Source organism: Mirounga leonina, unplaced genomic scaffold, assembly GCF_011800145.1.
Source record: "Mirounga leonina isolate KUSES-001 unplaced genomic scaffold, KU_Mleo_1.0 Mir_101414, whole genome shotgun sequence".
NCBI classification, from domain to species: domain Eukaryota; kingdom Metazoa; phylum Chordata; class Mammalia; order Carnivora; family Phocidae; genus Mirounga; species Mirounga leonina.
Window position 1 is genome coordinate 328,566 of NW_023270121.1, and position 19,225 is coordinate 347,790.

Genomic DNA, 19,225 nt, shown 5'->3' on the forward strand with positions numbered 1-19,225 from the left:
CACTGATAAGCTTATGGGGATTCCCTTTTTTTTAAGATTTTATTTATTTATTCATGGAAGACAGACAGAGAGGGAGGCAGAGGCAGTTGAGAAGCAGGCTCCCCACAGATCAGGGAGCCTGACGTGGGACTCAATCCCAGGACCCTGGGATCAGGACCTGAGCGGAAGGCAGATGCTTAACCGACTGAGCCACCCAGGTACCCCATGGGGATTCCCTTTTATGTAACTGTCTTCTCTTGCTGCTTTAAATTTTTTTCTTTATTGCTCTTTTTTGACCTTTTAATTACTATGTATCTTGGTGTGGACCTCATAGGGTTGAATTTGGTAGGGGGGGTGGATCTCTGTGCCTCCTGGATCTTGATATGTGCTTCTTTCCTCAGATTGGTGAAATTTTCAGCTATTATTTCTTCAAATAAAATTTCTGCCCTCTTATCTCTCTCTCCTTCTTCTTAGATCCTAATAATGAAGATGATATTATGCTTGATGGAGTCAGTGAGTTCCCTAAGACCATTCTCAATTTGCATAATTTTCTTTCCTCTCCTTTGCTCAGCTTGGTTATTTTCCATTACTCTGTCTTCCAAGTCATTAATTTCATTCATTCCTCTGCTTCATCTTGCTTGCTATTTATTCCATCAAGTATATTTTTAATTTTAATTTTATTTATTGTGCATTTGATCTCTGGTTCTTTTTTATCTCTGTGTTAAGGGTCTTACTGACAGGGCGCCTGGGTGGCTCAGTCCTTAAGCGTCTGCCTTCGGCTTAGGTCATGATCCCAGGGTGCTGGGATTGAGCCCCACATTGGGCGCCCTGCTCCACGGGAAGCCTGCTTCTCCCTCTCCCACTCCCCCTGCTTGTGTTCCCTCTCTTGCTGTGTCTCTCTCTGTCAAATAAATAAAATCTTAAAAAAAAAAAAGGGTCTTACTGACGTCCTCCACTCTCTTCTCCATTCCAGTGAGTATCTTTATGATTATTACTTTAAATTCTCTATCAGGCATATTACTTGTATCTGTTTTGCTTTTGTCTCTTGCTGTGGTTTGGTTCTGTTCTTTCATTTGGGAGATGTTTCTTTATCTCTTCTTTTTGTCTGACTTTCTCTGTCTGTTTCTGTGTGTTAGGAAAGTCCACTAATTCTCTTGTTCTGAATGATAATAGCCTTAAAAAGAAGAGGTCCTGTAGTGCCCTGCAGAGTAGTGTCCCCTGGTTCCCAGGACCTGGCGCTTCAGGGAGTTTCTCCTGTGTCTATTGCGTGTGCTCTGCTATTGAGTCTTGGCCTCTTTTTCCTTTAGTCCAGTTGTCTGTGGAGGCTCTCTTTACTTACTTTGGGCAGCAAGTTGTGCAGTGGTCTGCTTGCAAAATGAGACCTACCCCCACTGCTGCTGAAGCTAAGGTCCCACCATCGGAAGCTCCTTCAGGTTGGCATCTCTGTCCATTTGTCACTTCCCTAGAGTTCTTTGAGCATGGGCTTTTTACTTTCTGAGCCTGAGTATTTCCCAGTCTGTGGAAAGAAAGTAACATTACCCATGTCAGAGCATTACTTTGAGGATTTAAGGAAAAAAAGTCTAAAAATAACAACCTATACTGGATGGCATTTAGTAGGCCCTCAAAATGCTAGTCGCCTGTTCCAACTTTGCCTCCTTAATTCTGTCAATGTGATGATGCCTCTGATATGAACATCATAGTATGACTACTAGTGACAATACTTGGACATGGAAGAGCAAGCAGGGATGAGGCCACATTTCCATGATGTGAGAGCTTCAGTGTCACTTGTGTTTGTGGGAGGGGGCTGTGGGACAGAGCTGGGGAAGAGGCACAGTGTCATTGCACAATTTCCAGTGACCTGGGTGGGGACAGAGAAGTACATCTTCACCCTTTCTCCCTGTGTTTATGTTCTTTGCCATACTCTCTTTCCTCTCTATTCCATGTATTGTCTGATCCCCCTCTGTCTCCCTTCTAGGAGAACATCAGAGAAAGGTGTGGACTGTGAGCCCTCCAAATAGGAGCTGATAGAGAAGAACCAAGTATAATGTCCAGTGTCCTAGACAGTTTCCTGGAGCAATAATGAAGCCATCGGATTCCCATCATTGGCAAATGTTAGGTAAGTCACTACCCTTCCACCAGCCTCATCTATACAATAGTGAAGTGGTACACAATTCCTTCCACTATGCAGGAATATTGTTGAGTTTAAGTGTGATTCCATGTGGGAAAGCAATCTGTGGTCATAGGTGGGAGGGAAGGACCAGTGCCCCCTTTGAGTAATTATGTTAATGGAGATGCCCCTCATATCATGTAACTCTGCATGGTAGGCATTAAATTAAAGTTCCACAAATGTCCGATGTTTAGGTCAGGATTTTGCCAAATGTGGTTCATGGACCACTTCATCAAAATCATCAAGGAGTGTTTGTGGAAACTGCAGATTCCTGGGCTCAGCCTAGGTCTCCTGTATCCCAAACAGGGAGGTAGGTGGGAAGGGTTTACATTTTGAATAAATTGGTTCAAGTAGTTGGTTCTGGCTCATTCCAATTTGAAAAGAACTCTAGATTTGCAACAAAGTGTTCCTAAAATTTTGAATCTTTGGCGTCTAATTTCTTTGTGAAATATCTGCATCTGCTCCTGTGTGTCAAATAGGTAATAATTCCTTCATTTAGGTCATGTTTTTAGTGATTTATATGTGAGGCCCTGAACTAGGTGCTGGGAACATAGCACAGAGAACAAGACAGGCAGAGTCCCTGGAGCTTTCATTCAGCTTTGGGAAAACTGGCAGTACACAGTTAAATCATAAGTGGGTCAACCATATGGGCTTTAGGAAAATAAACACATAAATAGAATAGAAAATGATGGGCCAGGGATTACTTAGATTGGGCTGTCCATAAAGTTCTTTTTCAGGAAGTGACATTTGAGCTGAGTCCTGAAGGACAAGAGGCAACTTGGCCTAGGCTGCCCTTTTGATTTGTGATGTGTGTAGCATCAATTGTTCCAGGAGCAGATGATGAGCTTGAGTGGCTGGAGCCTGGCAGACAGAGTACAGATGGTAGGAAGTGAGGTCAAAAGGGTGGACGGAAGCCAATCCAGTGACTGTAAGGAGAAGTAAAATATTCACAATCAGACACTTTGTAAGTGGTAGAACTAGGGTTTGGCCCTGGTCTGTCTCCACAGGCCACATTCCTAACCACTATACTTAGGAAGAATTAAAAAACATGTATTGAGGGCTCCTGGGTGGCTCAGATGGTTAAGTGCCTGCCTTCCAGCTCAGGTCATGATCTCTCCGTCCTGGGATTGAGCCGTGTGTCGGGCTCCCTGCTCAGTGGGGAGTCTGCTTCTCCCTCTCTTCCTCTGTGCCCCCCCCAACCGCTGCTCATGCTCTCAAATGAATAAATAAAATCTAAACAACAACAACAAAAAAACATGTGTTGAACTATGTCAGCCCACAGTGGGTGATGTTAGGCCAGGGCCATATGGTGTTTTTTTAAAGTTTATTTATTTATTTATTTAAAGTAATCTCTATACCCAATGTGGGACTCGAAACCATGACTCCGAGATCAAGAGTCACATGCTCTACCCACTGAGCCAGCCAGGTACCCCCAGGGCCATATCTTTTTGGGTGAAAGCTATGCTTCAGGATGCATTTTTTTTTTAATATACAGAGGGTATTTATTTAAGAAAAATGAGAAGGTAATTATTAAAAAACAAAAAATAATTATCACGGTTACTATACATTAGACAACTTGTCTATTAAAATAATTCCTTGGACTTCCACTATGAATTCTTTTTATGAACTCAGAGTGCTCTTTAGATGAGAATGACATTATTTCGTGTCTGAGGCCTTTCCGGTTGGGTGGCAGATATGATTTGACCCCTTTTGACAGGTGAGGCAAGCAGAGGTGTGGTGATTTACCCAAGGTCACCTAGAGTTAGTGGGTTAGGTCTGGTGCAGGGCCAGGTATATCTCCTGTCTTATACTCAGTTTTCTGTCCATCAGACATGGTACTATATGTAGTGAACCACTTTTCAAGAGCTCAGAGGATATGTCCTTCTCTGAGGTTATTCTGAAGGTAATATAAGGGGACAGTAAATACCTTCAAATGAAAGAAAATGAGGTGTTGATTTTCCTCTTCTTTCTTAAACTCAGTTGGGAGATTAGAAGAAAAAATTTCTGGAATCATACAGTTATGTACTCTTTTGTGTCTGGCTCCTTCAAATCAACATAATATGTGTGTGTTTGTATGTGTGTGTGTGTGTGTGAGTTTGTGATTTACATCATCATTGTCTGTGGTTGCAGATCATTCTCATTGGTGTGTAGTATTACATTGTAGGTATTCTAATATATATATCTGTTATGGGGATTTGGGTATTTTCTAGTTTTTTACTTAATAATGTTGCTATGAATGTTCATACTTGTACCTACCTTTTGGATGGATACTTATTTTCCTTTCAGGCATTTCGGAGTCATAGTGTGTGTGTATGCTGAGCTCAGTATTGCCAAACACTTTTTCAAAGTGGTTGTTTCAGGCTATATTCCCAATCTCACCATACTTGGTATCTTCCATCTTTTCCGTTTTTGTCATTTAGGTAAGCATGTGGTAGTATCTCATTGTGGTTTTAATCTTAATTCTCTGATGTCTTCAGTGGCTTTTAATGTAACGAAGGTCCCCTTCCTCTTCTTTTTTTTTTTAACCTTCCAATTATCTGCTTAAGAAACTGCATCTTTTGTTTTGTGGAGTTTTCATTCTAGATTGTGTTGATTGTATCCCTGTTGTGTTGTTTATGTATTTTTGTCCCTTCTACCCTATTTCCTTTAAATCGAGTAGATTTAGGGACTTGATCTAATTCATATTTTTGGCAACAGTACCTCAGATGTGGTATTATACTTCTCATAACATTACACCAAGAGACTCATTGTGTCTAATGGTCTCTCTTATGGCACTAAGATTGATCACTGAGATCAGGTGTTATTAGCCTGATCTATCCATTACAAAATTTTTCATCTGCTTTTCACCTCATATTTTTTGCAGCCTTGAAGATCATTGCCTAGATCTGCATTTCATTAAATGTTGTAAAAGGGTGATGTTCTAATTCTATAATTTCTTCTGCATTTATTAGCTGGAATTCTTCTATAAGAGGAACTTACCCTTCATCAACAATTACACTATGCTGAGGTACGGTTTGCACAGGAAGGGAAGGAGGAATGTTTAATTCTTTTGCAATATTTCCACCTTTCAAAATAATGAGTTTCCCTAGGATTCTTCAAAGGTGAGAAATGAGTTGGTTTTATTTGTGTTTTGCTTACCTTTTTTTTTTAAAGATGTATTTATTTATTTTAGAGAGAGCGGTGGGAGGGGCAGAAGGAGAGGGAGAGAGAGAATCTCAAGCAGACTCCCCATTGAGGACAGGGCCTGATGCAGGGCTCCATCCCAGGACCCTGAGATATGACCTGAGCTGAAATCAAGAGTCAGCTGCTTAACCAGCTGTTGCTTTCCTTTTAGAATGTCATCATGACTCATAGATGTTTGTATATTTGATGTATACTAACTAGTCCATTGTAGTCCTTATTTTACTTGGCATCAAATTGTTCTGTCTGGCCTGTGGGAGACACTTCAAATTGGCTTCTGAGTCATTTTGACATGTTTTCTTGTAGGAGAGTTTGGTCCAGACACATCTGGTACAATTTCTTCTGTGGAGCTAGAATCAGTCATTTCTCTAGAGGAGTCTGGACCCTTTTAGTGGGAAATGTGTTTAGAGTGTTTAATCTGGGTGCTAGAATCATGCATTGCTATTTGATTGGTCATTGTTTCTTGCCATTTTTACATGAAGTCAGTAAATATAATATTTTTAAGAGAATATACTTCATTAGCTTCCATCCTGGGCTGCTTCCCATTTCCATTTAGGTTTTTATCATTTTTTTAACTTTCCAGTTTTTAAAATATAAGCAAATATAACGTGTATTTTTTTCTCCCACTTCATAGGTAAAACGTGGCATGTTCTACACAAGTAAAGTCCAATAGAAATTTCTGTGGAAATGAAAAAATATTCTGTGTCTACATTTTCCAGTAAAGTAGCCGTTAGATACCTTTTGAACACCTGAAACCTGGTGAGTGTGAACGAGGTCAATTTTAATTTCATTTAAATTAAATTTAAATAGCCACGTGTGGCTGGTGCCTACTGTATTGGACAACAGTGTCTCTATACATTTTTCTGACCTTCCTTTTTTTAAAAAAATTTTTAATTTAAATTCAGTTTAATTAACATACAGTGTATTATTAGTTTTAGAGGTAGAATTTAGTGATTCATCAGTTCCGTATAATACCCAGTGCTCATTACCTCAAGTGCCCTCCTTAATGCCTGTCACCCAGTTACGCCATCCTCCCAACCACCTCCCCTCCAGCAACCATCAGTTTGTTACCTATAGTTAAGAATCTCTTATGGTTTGCCTCCTTCTCTGTTTATATCTTTTTTTTTTTTAAAGATTTTATTTATTTATTTGAGAGAGAGAGAATGAGAGAGAGCACATGAGAGGGGGGAGGGTCAGAGGGAGAAGCAGACTCCCCGCCGAGCAGGGAGCCCGATGCGGGACTCGATCCAGGGACTCCGGGATCATGACCTGAGCCGAAGGCAGCCGCCCAACCAACTGAGCCACCCAGGCGCCCTCTGTTTATATCTTAATTTATTTTTCCTTCCCTTCCCCTATGTACATCTGTTTTGTTTCTTAAATTCCACATAAGAGTAAAATTATATGATATTTGTTTTTCACTCACTGACTTATTTCACTTAGCATAATACCCTCTAGTTGCATTCAAGTTGTTGCAAATGGCAAGATTTCATTCTTTTTGATGGCTGAGTAATATTCTACTGTGTATATATATATATATATGTATATATATATATATATATATATATATATATATATATATATACACCACTTCTTCTTTATCCATTCAGCAGTCCATAGACATCTGGCCTCTGTCCATTCTTAGCTATTGTGGACGTTGCTCCTATAAACATTGGGGTGCATGTACACCTTTGAATCACTACGTTGGTATCCTTTGGATAAATACCTAGTGGTGCAATTGCTGGGTCATGGGGTAATTCTTTTAACTTTGTGAGGAACCTCCATACTGTTTTCCAGACTGGCTGCACCAGTTTGCATTCCCACCAACAGTGTAAGAGGGTCCCCTTTCTCCACATCCTTGCCAACATCTGTTATTTCCTGTGTTGTTAATTTTAGCCATTCTCACTGGTGTGATGTATCTCATTGTGGTTTTGATTTGTATTTCCATGATGCCAAGTCGTGTTGAGCATTTTTTCGTGTGTCTGTTGGCCGTTTGTATGTCTTCTTTGGAGAAATATCTGTTCGTGCTGTCTGCTCATTTCTTAACTGGATTTCTTGTTTTCTTGGGTGTTGAGTTTGATAAGTTCTTTACAGATTTTGGATACTAGCCCTTTATCTGATAAGACATTTGCAAATATCTTCTCCCATTCTGTAGGTTGCCTTTTAGTTTTGTCGACTGTTTCCTTTGCTGTGCAAAAGCTTTTTATCTTGGTGAAGTCCCAGTAGTTCATTTTTGCTTTTGTTTCCCTTGCCTTTGGAGACGTGTCTAGCAAGAAGTTGCAGTGGCCGAGGTCAGAGAGGTTGCTGCGGCCGAGGTCAGAGAGGTTGCTATCCTGTGTTCTCCTATAGGATTTTGGTGGATTCCTGTCTCACATCGAGGTCTTTCATCCATTTTGAGTTTATTTTTGTGTGTAAGAAAGTGGTCCAGTTTCATTCTTCTGCGTGGCTGTCCAGTTTTCCCAGCACCATTTGTTGAAGAGACTGTCTTTTTTCCATTGGGTATTCTTTATTTTTTTTTTTTTTAAGATTTCATTTATTTACTAGAGAGAGTGAGCATGAGCAGGGGGAGGGGCAGAGGAAGAAGCAGACTCTCCCTGAGCAGGGAGCCCAAAATGGGGCTCGATCCCAGGACCCTGGGATCATGACCTGAGCCAAAGGCAGATGCTTTAACTGACTGAGCCACCCAGGCACCTCTCCATTGGGTATTCCTTCCTTCTTTGTTGAAAATTAGTTGACCATAGAGTTTAGGGTCCATTTCTGGGTTCTCTATTCTGTTCCACTGATCTATGTGTCTGTTTTTGTGCCAGTACCATACTGTCTTGATGATTACAGCTTTGTAATACAGCTTGAAGTCTGGAATTGTGATGCCTCCAGCTTTGGTTTTGTTTTTCAACATTCCTTTGGCTGTTTGGGGTCTTTTCTGGTTCCATATAAATTTTAGGATTATTTGTTCCAGCTCTGTGAAAAATGTTGGTGGTATGTTGATAGGGATTACACTGAATGTGTAGATTGCTTTGGGTAGCGTAGACATTTTTACAATATTTGTTCCGCTAATCCATGAGCATGGGATGTTTTTCTATTTCTTTGCATCTTCCTCAATTTCTTTCATAAGTGTTCTATACTTTTCAGAGTACAGATCCTTTACCTCTTGGGTCAGGTTTATTCCTAGGTATCTTAAGGTTTTTGGTGCAATTGTAAATGGGATAGATTCCTTAATTTCTCTTTCTTCTGTCTCATTGTTAGTGTATAGAAATGCAACTGACATCTGTGCATTGAATTTATATCCTGCCAACTTGCTGAATTCCTGTATGACTTCTAGCAATTTTTTGGTGGAGTCTTTCAGGTTTTCTACATAGAGCATCATTTCATATGCAAAGAAGGAAAGTTTGACTTCTTTGCCGATTTGGATGCCTTTATTTTGTTGTTGTTGTTGTCGGATTGCTGAGGCTACGATGACTTCTAGTACTATGTTGAGCAACAGTGGGGAGAGTGGACATCCCTGCCGTATTCCTGACCTTAGGGGAAAAGCTCTCAGTTTTTCCCCCACTGAGGATGATATTTACTGTGGGTCTTTCGTATATGGCTTTATGATATTGAGGTATGTTCCCTCTATCCCTACACTGTGAAGAGTTTTAATCAAGAAGGTATGCTGTACTTTGTCAGATGCTTTATTTTGCATTTATTGAGAGGATCATATGGTTCTTGTCCTTTCTCTTATTTATGTAGTATATTGCATTGATTTTCAAATGTTGAGCCAACCTTGCAGCCCAGGAATAAATCCCACTTGGTTGTGGTGAATAATCCTTTTAATGTACTGTGGGATCGTATTAGCTAGTATCTTGGTGAGAATTTTTGCATCCGTGTTCATCAGGGATATTGGTCTGTAATTCTCCTTTTTGGTGGGGTTTTTGTCTGGTTTTGGGATCATTAAGCCTGGCCTCATAGAATGAGTTTGGAAGTTTTCCTTCCAGTTCTATTTTTTGATACAGCTTCAGAAGACTAGGTTTTAGTTCTTCTTTAAATGTTTGGTAGAATTCTGCTGGGAGGCCATCTGGTACTGGACTCCTGTTTGTTGGGAGATTTTTCATTACTGGTTCAATTTCTTTGCTGGTTATGGGTCTGTTCCGGTGTTCTATTTCTTCCTGTTTCAGTTTTGGTAGTTTATATGTTTCTAGGAATGCATCCATTTCTCCTAGATTGCCTAATTTTTTGGCATATAATTGCTCATAATATTCACTTATAATTGTTTGTATTTTGGCAGTGTTGGTTGTGATCTGTCCTCTTTCATTTATGATTTTATTTGGGTCCTTTCTCTTTTCTTTTTGATAAATCTGGCTATTTGGGTCCTTTCTCTTTTCTTTTTGATAAATCTGGCTAGGGGTTTATAAATCTTATTAATTCTTTCAAACAACCATCTCCTGGTTTCATTGATCTGTTCTACTGGGTTTTGTTTTGTTTTTTTGTTTTTGTTTATGTTTTCTGTATCATTGATTTTCTTAAAAAAAAATTATTTGAGATAGAGTGAGAGAGGAAGTAAGAGAGCATGAACGGGGTAAGGGCAAGGGGAGAGAGAGAGGGAGAAGCAGACTCCCCACTGAGCAGGAAGCCTGATGCGAGGCTTGATCCCAGGACCCTGGGATCATGACCCGAGCTGAAAGCAGACTCCCAATTGACTGAGCCACCCAAGCGCCCCTGTATCATTGATTTCTGCTCTAATCTTTATTATTTCTCTTCTTCTGCTGGATTTAGGTGTTATTTGCTATTCTTTTTCCAGCTCCTTTACGTGTAGGTTTAGGTTGTGTATTTGAGACCTTTTTCTTTCTTGAGAAAAGCCTGTACTGCTATATACTTCCCTCTTAGGACCACCTTTGCTGCATCCCAATGGTTCTGAACTGTCGAGTTTTCATTTTCATTTGTTTCCATGTATTTTTTAAATTCTTCTTTAATTTCCTGGTTGACCCATTCATTCTTTAGTAGGATGCTCGTTAACCTCCATGTATTTGTGTTCCTTCCATACTTTTTCTTGTGATTGAGTTCATGTTAAAGCACTGTGGTCTGAAAGTATGCCTGGTATAATCTCAGTCTTTTGGTACTGGTGAAGACGTGATTTGTGACCCAGTATGTGATCTGTTCTGGAGAATGTTCCATATACACTCAAAAAGAATGTATATTCTATTGCTTTAGGATGAAATGCTCTGGATATAACTGTGAAGTCCATCTAGTCCAGTGTGTCATTCAAAGCCGTTGTTTCCTTGTTGATCTCCTGCTTAGATGATCTGTCTATTGCTGTGAGTGGGGTGTTGCTGTTCCCTAATATTATTGTATTATTATCAATGAGTTTCTTTAAGTTTGTTATTAATTGATTCATATGTTTGGTTGCTCCCAAGTTGGGGGCATAAATATTTACAATTGTTAGATCTTGTTGTTGGATAGACTCTTTTATTATGATATGATGTCCTTCTGCATCTCTTATTACAGTCTTTGGTGTAACATCTAGTTTGTCTGTATAAGGATTGCTACTCCAGCTTTCTTTTGATGTCTATTAGCATGATAGTCTCCAACCCCTCACTTGCAGCCTAGAGGTGTCTTTGGCTCTAAAATGAGTCTCTTGGAGACAGCATATGGATGGGTCTTGTTTTTTTATCCAATCTGATACCCTGTGTCTTTTGATTGGAGCGTTTAGTCCATTTACATTCAGAGTAATTATTGAAAGATGAATTTAGTGCCATTGTATTACCTATAAAGTTCCTGTTCCTGTAGATTGTCTTTGTTCCTTTCTGGTCTTTGTTACTTTTGGGCTTTCTCTTCATTCAAAGGATCCCCTTTAATATTTCTTCCAGGGATGGATTAGTGCTCATGAATTCCTTTAGTCTTTGTTTGTCCTGGAAACTATCTCCTTCTATTCTGAATGACAGCCTTGCTGTATAGTATTCTTGGCTGCATATTTTTCCCATTAGCACATTGAATATATCGTGCCAGTCCTTTCTGACCTGCCAGGACTCTGTGGATAGGTCTGCTGCCAGCCTTATGTTTCTACCTTTGTAGGTTAAGGACCTCTTGTCCCAAGCTGCCTTCTGGATTTTTTCATTGTCTCTGAAATTTGCAAGCTTCACTGTTTTATGTTGAAGTGTTGACTTGTTTTTCTTGATTCTGAGACGGGTTCTCTGTGCCTCCTGGACTTGAATGCCTGTTTCCTTCCCCAGATTAGGGAAGTTCTCAGCTATAATTTGTTCAAATCTCTCTCTCTTCATCTTCTGGGACCCCTGTTATCTGGATATTATTTCACTTTATGGTATCGCTGATTTCTTGCAGTCACCCTTGGTGATCCAGTAGTTGTTTTTCTCCTTTATTCTCAGCTTCCTTATTTACCATCATTTTGTCTTCTAGATCACTGACTCACTCTTCTGCCTCATATATCCTCGCTGTTAGAGCTTCCATTTTTGACTATATGTCAGTAATAGCATTTTTAATTTCAGCCTGATTAGATATTAGTTCTTTTGTTTCTATAATAAGGGATTTTCTCATGTCGTCTGTGCTTTTTTTTTTCTAGCCCAGCTAGTATCTTTTTTTTAAAAAAAGATTTTATTTATTTATTTGACAGAGAGAGATAGCGAGAGCAGGAACACAAGAAGGGGGAGTGGGAGAGGGAGAAGCAGGCCTCCCGCTGAGCAGGGAGCCTGATGCGGGTCTTGATCCCAGGACCCTGGGATCATGACCTGAGCCGAAGGCAGACGCTTAATGACTGAGCCACCCAGGAGCCCCCCAGCTGGTATCTTTTTAATCATTGTTTTGAATTTTTGAATTCTAGCTCTGGCATCTTACTTATATCCATATTGATTAAATCCCTGGCAGTGAGTACTTCCTCCTTTTCTTTCTTTTGGGGTGAGTTTCTCTATCTCGTCATTATGTCCAGAAAATAATAGAAGAAAGAGAAAGAAAAGACAAAAATATCAACAACAAGACCAGAAGAAAAGAAACAAAACTAACTAGAAGAGAACAGAAACAAAACAAAGTAAGAAAAAAATCAGGGCGCCTGAGTGGCTCAGTTGGTTAAGCGACTGCCTTCGGCTCGGGTCATGATCCCAGAGTCCTGGGATCGAGTCCCACATTGGGCTCCCAGCTCAGCGGGGAGCTTGCTTCTCCCTCTGACCCTATCCCCTCTCATGCTGTTTCTCTCTCTCTCTCTCTCTCAAATTAAAAAATTAAAAAAAAAAAAAAGAAAAGAAAAAAATCAAACAAGAAGTAAAACAGAACAAAACAGTAAACTAGATCTTGGGTATATTTTGGTCTGTTTGTTAAGAGAAGCTAGATCTCAAAATAGAAAATAAAATAAAGAAAAAAAAAATATATATCTATATATACACACACACAAATAAAATATAATGAATGGAAACCAAAAATAAAAGAATATATATAGTGTATATGTAAAAATAAAAATTAAAAAAGAATAAGAAATAGAATTGATTAAGTAAGTAGGTAAAAAAAAAATAAAACTGAAAGACTAAAGAATAATAATAAAACCTGTGGGGATTCGTAATGCCTGGCTAGATAAGATTTAATAAGCATATGCTTCCCTGGGTAAGACTAGTTGAAAAGCAAAGGAGTGTCCAGAAAACTAGGCCTCTTTTAAGGTTTCTGGGCTGAAAGCAGCCGGATCCTTGTCATGACTCAATGCACTCATCCACGGAGTAAATGCTTAGGAGAAACATTTATCTTTGGTGGTCACGTACTCCCTGCCTGCATGTGCATCACGAGCACAGCTCATTCTAATCACAAGATACTACTTATGTCACTGTCCTGATTATTAAAACTTCGCACTCCTTTTTGTTTCTCTTATTCCCTTGATGTATTGATAACATTCACAATAAAATTAGAGGCAGAGCTTGGTTCGGGACCTTTTACCACTAGAGCATCTGGTCCCCTCGCCCTCTCCTGTCTTCTGCTTAGGTGTCTGGAGTAATCTTTTCATTCACCACCTCAGGGTTTGCTGGCCAAACCAGACAAAAACCATGAGTGTTATATACTGTTTTTCCCTAAGAGCTGAAATTTTGCAGTTCTCTATGATCAGTAAACTTGGTGCTAGCTGGTTGTTCCTGCTGGTGCCTGTGTGCTGATTCTCAGTGCCCTTGCCCTGGTGGAATTGCACCCCCCTTGCCAGGGGGCCGGGCTCAGTGTAAGAGGCTCCAGATTGCAGTATGTGGTGCTGTTTTGCTCCCTGAAGGCTTTCAGCACTAATGTGGGGGGTGCAAATGGTGATGCCCTGATCTCTAGCCCAGGAGCTGCAAGTTCGTGCCCCTGACTCTTCAGTGAGTCATCACAAAAAAGCAGTCCATCACTCTTGTCTCCCTGGTTTCCATCCAAACTCTGTGTTCATCTGCCTGTGACTGAACATTTTTATCAGGCATGTGACTGAGTTTCAAGTCTCTAAACTTTACAACTTTACAACTCCTGTGGCACAGTCCCACACTGTTCCTCCCTGGGGGAGGGGAGGGATCTCGCTGCACTTCTGCCTTTTGCTGGGCCCCTGCCTTGAGAGTGGTCACATGACCACGCATTGATTGGCAGTTTATGGCAACACTGAACAGAAAGCTGTTGCTTAGACTCGCTGTTTTCAGCCGGCTTCCCCGCTCTGATGCCTGGGATCTCTGCCACACTCAGCACCCCTCTGCCCCCCCCTGCTTCTTGTGACCCCAGGGATCCTGAGACCTTGCTTTCCCACCTGGTATTCTGCCCTGCTAACCACCTGAGCACCTTTAAGCCAGAGACGTCCCGCACTGTAGCAGACCTAAAAGTTCTGATTTTGTGCTCTACCGCTTATTATACTTTGCGATAGCCTCCTTAAGAAGGCTCCCTCCCCTTGCAGTATCCTCCCACATATCGCCCTGGATTCACGTCTCCACACCTCCTACCTTGCAAAAAGTGGTCGCTTTTCTATTTGTAGAATTGCAGCATTTCTTTTCTCAGATCTCCAATTGATTTCACAGGTCTTCAAAATGATTTGGTAACTATCTAGCAAAATTTCAGGGACCAGGTGAACTTAGGGACCCCTACTCCTCTGCCATCTTAATGCTCTAAATGCAACTTGCTTTTTTCACTCAATGACATATCTTGGATATCATGCTATAGCCCTACAGAGAGGGAGTCTTCATTGCTTTATTTAAATAATTTTTTTGAGTTAAGTTAAAACACACATAAAATTTACCACCTTAACCATTTTTAAGTGTATAGTAGTGTTAACTATATGCATATTGTTGTGCAACAGATCTGTAGAACTTCCTCATCTTACAAAACTGAAACTCTGTTCCCATTGAACACTTTCTCCTTTCCCCAGCACCCTTCCAACTACCATTCTGTGTTCTGTTTCTACAAATTTGACTACTTTAGACACTTCATATCTGTGGTATCATGTAGTATTTTTATCTTTTTGTGACTGGCTTATTTCACTTAGCATAATGTCTTTAAGGTTCATCAATGTTGTAGTAGCATATGACAGGATTTCCTTTTTTAAGGCTGAATAATATTCTATTGTATGGATACGTTACATTTTGTTTATCCATTCATCTATGGATGAACATATAGTTTGCTTCTACCTCATGGTTATTGTGAATAGTGCTTCAGTGAACAAGAGTACAAATACTTCTTCAAAATCTTGTTTTCAGGGGCGCCTGGGTGGCTCAGTCATTAAGCGTCTGCCTTTGGCTTAGGTCATGATCCCTGGGTCCTGGGATCGAGCCCCGCATTGGGCTCCCTGCTTAGCGGGAGGCCTGCTTCTCCCTCTCCCACTCCCCCTGCTTGTGTTCCCTCTCTCACTCTCTCTTTCTGTCAAAAAAAAAAAAAAAAAGATCTTATTTTTAGTTCTTTTGTATATATACCCAGAAGTAGAATTGCTGGATCATACATTAATTGTATGTTTTTTTAAAGATTTTATTTATTTATTTGACAGAGTGAGAGCACAAGCAGGAGGAGCAGCAGAGGGAGAGGGAGAAGCAGGCTGAGCCACCCAGGCACCCCTAATTGTATGTTTTAATTTTTGAGGAACCTCCATACTGCTTATGATAGGGGCTATGCCATTTTATATTCACACAAGGGTTCTAATTTCTTTATATCTGTATCAGTACTTTTTATTGCTGTTTTTTTTAATAGTGGTCATCCTAATGAGTGTGAAGTGATATCTCATTGTGGCTCTGATTTGCATTACCCTGATGATCAGTGATGATATCTCATTGTGGCTCTGATTTGCATTACCCTGATGATCAGTGATGTTGAACATCTTTTCATAGGCTCCTTGGCTATTTGTATATCTTCTTTGAAGAAATGTCTACTCAAGTCCTTTGGCCATTTTTTAAATCTAGTTATTTTTGTTGTTGTTGACTTATAAGAACTCTTTATATATTCTGTATATTAACTCATTATCAGATATGATTTGAAAATATTTTCTCTCATTCAGTAGGTTGCCTTTTCAGTCTGTTATTTCCTTTGCTGCACAGAAGTTTTTAAAATTTTTTAAGATTTTATTTTTAAGTAATCTGTATACCCAGTGTGGGGCTTGAACTTACAACCTCGAGATCAAGAATCATGCTCCACCTATTGAGCCAGCCAGGTGTCCCAGAAGTTTTAAAATTTGATGTAGTCTCATTTGTCTATTTTTGCTTGTTACCTGTACTTTCAGTGTCATGTCCAAGAAATCATTGCTAAATCCATTGTCATGAAGATATTCCCCTATAGTTTCTTCTAGGAGTTTTATGGTTTCAGGTCTTTAATACATTTTGAGTTAATTTTTCTATATGGTGTAAGGTAAGGGTCCAGCATTTTTTTTTTTGCAGCTGTGTATCCAGTTTTCCCAGTATCATTTGTTGAATTGACTATCCTTTCCTCATTATGTCACCTTGACATCCTTGTCAAAGATCACTTAACCATATATGCAAGGGTTTACTTCCGGGCTCTCTAGTCTGTTTGGTCCATAGGCCTGCATTTATGCCAGTGCCATACTGTTTTTGAAAACTGTAACTTTGTAATATGTTTTAAAATCAGGAAGTGTGAGGCCTTCAGCTTTGTTTTTCATTCTCAAGATAGGCTTTCCCAAGTTTTGGCTATTAGCGGGTCCTTTGAAGCTCCAAATGAATTTTAGGATAATTTTTCTATTTCTGCAAAGGATGGCATTGAGATTTTGATAGTGATTGTGTTGATTCTGTAGATCACTTTGGGAAGTATGGACATTTTAACAATTTTAAATCTTCCTCTCCATGAACCCAAGATGTCTCTCCATTAATTTGTATCTTTAGTTTCTTTCATCCATGTCCTGTGGTTTTCATTGTATAAGTCTTTCACCTCCTTGGTTAAATTTATTCCTAAGTATTTTATTCTTTTTTGATACCATCTAAAATGGAGTTGTTTTCTTAATTTCCTCTTTTAATTGTTTATTGTTAGTGTATAAAAATGCAAGTGACTTTTGTGCGTTGATTTTATATCCTGTAACTTGCTGAATTTGTTTATTCTAACAGGTTTTTTGGGTGAAATCTTTAGGATTTTCTACATGTAAGATATGTCATCTGTGAGCAGAGATAATTTTATTTTTCCTTTCCAATTTGGATGGCTTTTATTTATTTTTTTGCCTAATTACTCGGGTTAGGACTTCTAATACTATGTTGAATGGAAGTGGTAGTAGTTGGCATCCATGCCTTTTCCTGATACTGAAGGAAAAGCTTTCAATTTTTCAATGCTGAGTTTGATGTTAGCTGTATGCTTTTTATATACAGCCTTTATTATGTTGAGGTGATTTCTTTCTATTCATAGTTTGTTGAGAGTTTATTATGAAAGGGTTTGGATTTTCTCATGTTTTTTTGTGCATCAATTGAGATGATCACATGAGGTTTTTTCTCCTTTATTCTGTTAACGTGTGGTGTATTACACCGATTGATTATCATATGTTGAAACATCTTTGCATTCTGGGAATAAATCCCAGTTGGTCATGGTATATATATATATTTTCCTCTCTGGTGTATATTCTTTTTAATGTGCTATTGAATTTTGTTTGTTAGTATTTTGTTGAGGACAAAACAACATTACATCAATGTTCATCAGAGATATTGTTCTGTAGTTTTCTTGTGTCTGTGTTTTGTTTTGGTGTCAAGGTTATGCTGGACTCATGCAATGAGTTTGGAAATATTCTCTCCTCTTCAACTTTTTGGAAAAGTTTGAGGAGGATTGGTGTTAATTTTTCTTTAAATATTTGGTAGAATTATCCTGCAAAGCCATCTGGTCCTGGCTTTTTGTTGTTGTTGTTGGGAGTTTTGTTTTTTTAAGATTTTATTTATTTACTTGACAGAGCGAGAGAGCAAGAGAGTGCACAAGCAGGGGGAGCGGCAGGCAGAGGGAGAGGGAGAAGCAGGCTCTCCACTGAGCAGAGAGCCGGATGTGGGACTCAATCCCAGGACCCTGAGATCATGACCTGAGCTGAAGGCAGATGCTTAACCGACTGAGCCACCCAGGCACCCCTGTTGGGAGTTTTTTGATTACTGATTCAATCTCCTTACTATTTATAGATCTGTTTAGATTTTTTATTTCTTCATGATTCAGTCTTGGTAGTTTGTATGTTTCTAGGAATTTACCCATTTCTTCTAGGTTATCCAATTTGTTGTTGTATAATTATTCATAGAAGTCTCTATGATCAGGGTGCCTGTGTGGCTCAGTCAGTTAAGTGTCTGACTCTTGATTTCAGCTCAAATCATGATCTCAGGGTAGTGAGATCGAGTTCTGCATCAGGCTCCACGGTAGGCATGGAGCCTACTTAAGATTCTCTCTCTCCCTCTGCCCCTCCACCCCTGCTCATACTCTCTCTCTCTCAAAAAAAGTCTCTTGTGATCCTTTTTATTTCTGTGGCATAAGTTGTAATGTCTCTCATATCTGATTTTTATTTGAGTCTTCTCTATCTTTTTCTTAGTTAATTTAGCTAAGGGTTTGTCAACTTTGCTGATTTTTTTCAAAACACCAACTCTTAGTTTCATTGATTTTTTAATACTGTTTTTCTATTTTCTATTTCAATGATCTCTGCTCTAATCTTTATTTCTTTCCTTCTGTTAACTTTGGGTTTAGTTTGTTCCTTTTTTTCCATTCCCTGGAGGTGTAAAGGTGGGTCTTTGATTAGAGATCTTCTTTTTTGAAGTAGACCTTTATTCCCATAAACCTCCCTCTTAGTATTGCTTTTGATGCATCCCATTTTGTTTTCATTTTCATTTGTCTCAAGGTATCTTCTAATTTCCTCTGATTTCTTCTTTGGCATATTGGCTGTTCAGGAGTATATTGTTTAATTTCCACATAATGGGAATTTTCTAGTTTTCCTTTTGCTATTGATTCCTAGTTTCATTCCATTGTGATCAGGAAAGATACTTGGTATGATTTCAACCTTCTTAAACTTGTTAAAAATTTGTTTTGTGGCCTACTACATAATCTGTCTTGGAAAATGTTTCATATGTGCTTGAGAAGAATGTGTATCCTGCTGTTGTTGGTTGGAGTATTCTTAATATATCTGTTAGGTGCAATTAATCTATAGTGTTCAAATCCTCTTTCCTTATTGATCTTCTGTGTGGTTTTCCTATCCATTATTGAAAGTGGTCTATTGAAATCTCTTACTATTATTGTGCTTCTGTGTATTTCTTCCTCTAGTTTTGTCAACGTTTGCTTCATATATTTGAGTGCTGTGATATTTATGATTGTTATAACATCCTGTTGACCCTTTTATCTTTATATATCTCCCGTGACAATTTTGATTTAAGGTCTATTTTTTCTTATTTAACTGTGGTCATCCCTACTCCCTTTTGGTTACAATTAGCACAGAGTATCTTTTTCTATCCTTTCACTTTCTGCCTATGGGTATCCTTATATCTAAAGACAGCATACAGTTGG

At 39.1% G+C, this 19,225-nt stretch overlaps 1 long non-coding RNA gene across 3 annotated transcripts in view; it reads left to right on the plus strand.

Annotated features, from left to right (window-relative positions):
• Positions 1-19,225, plus strand: part of LOC118019896 — a 44,361-nt gene that overhangs the window by 16,400 nt on the left and 8,736 nt on the right. For 2 of the 3 annotated variants that reach the window (XR_004681779.1, XR_004681776.1), the window contains 3 exons: positions 1,955-2,095; positions 5,098-5,247; positions 5,961-6,085. This is a non-coding gene — a long non-coding RNA (uncharacterized LOC118019896). Of the gene's footprint in view, positions 1-1,089; positions 1,413-1,954; positions 2,096-5,097; positions 5,248-5,960; positions 6,086-19,225 lie in introns of those variants that run through there. The other variant, XR_004681780.1, reaches the window with a different exon arrangement.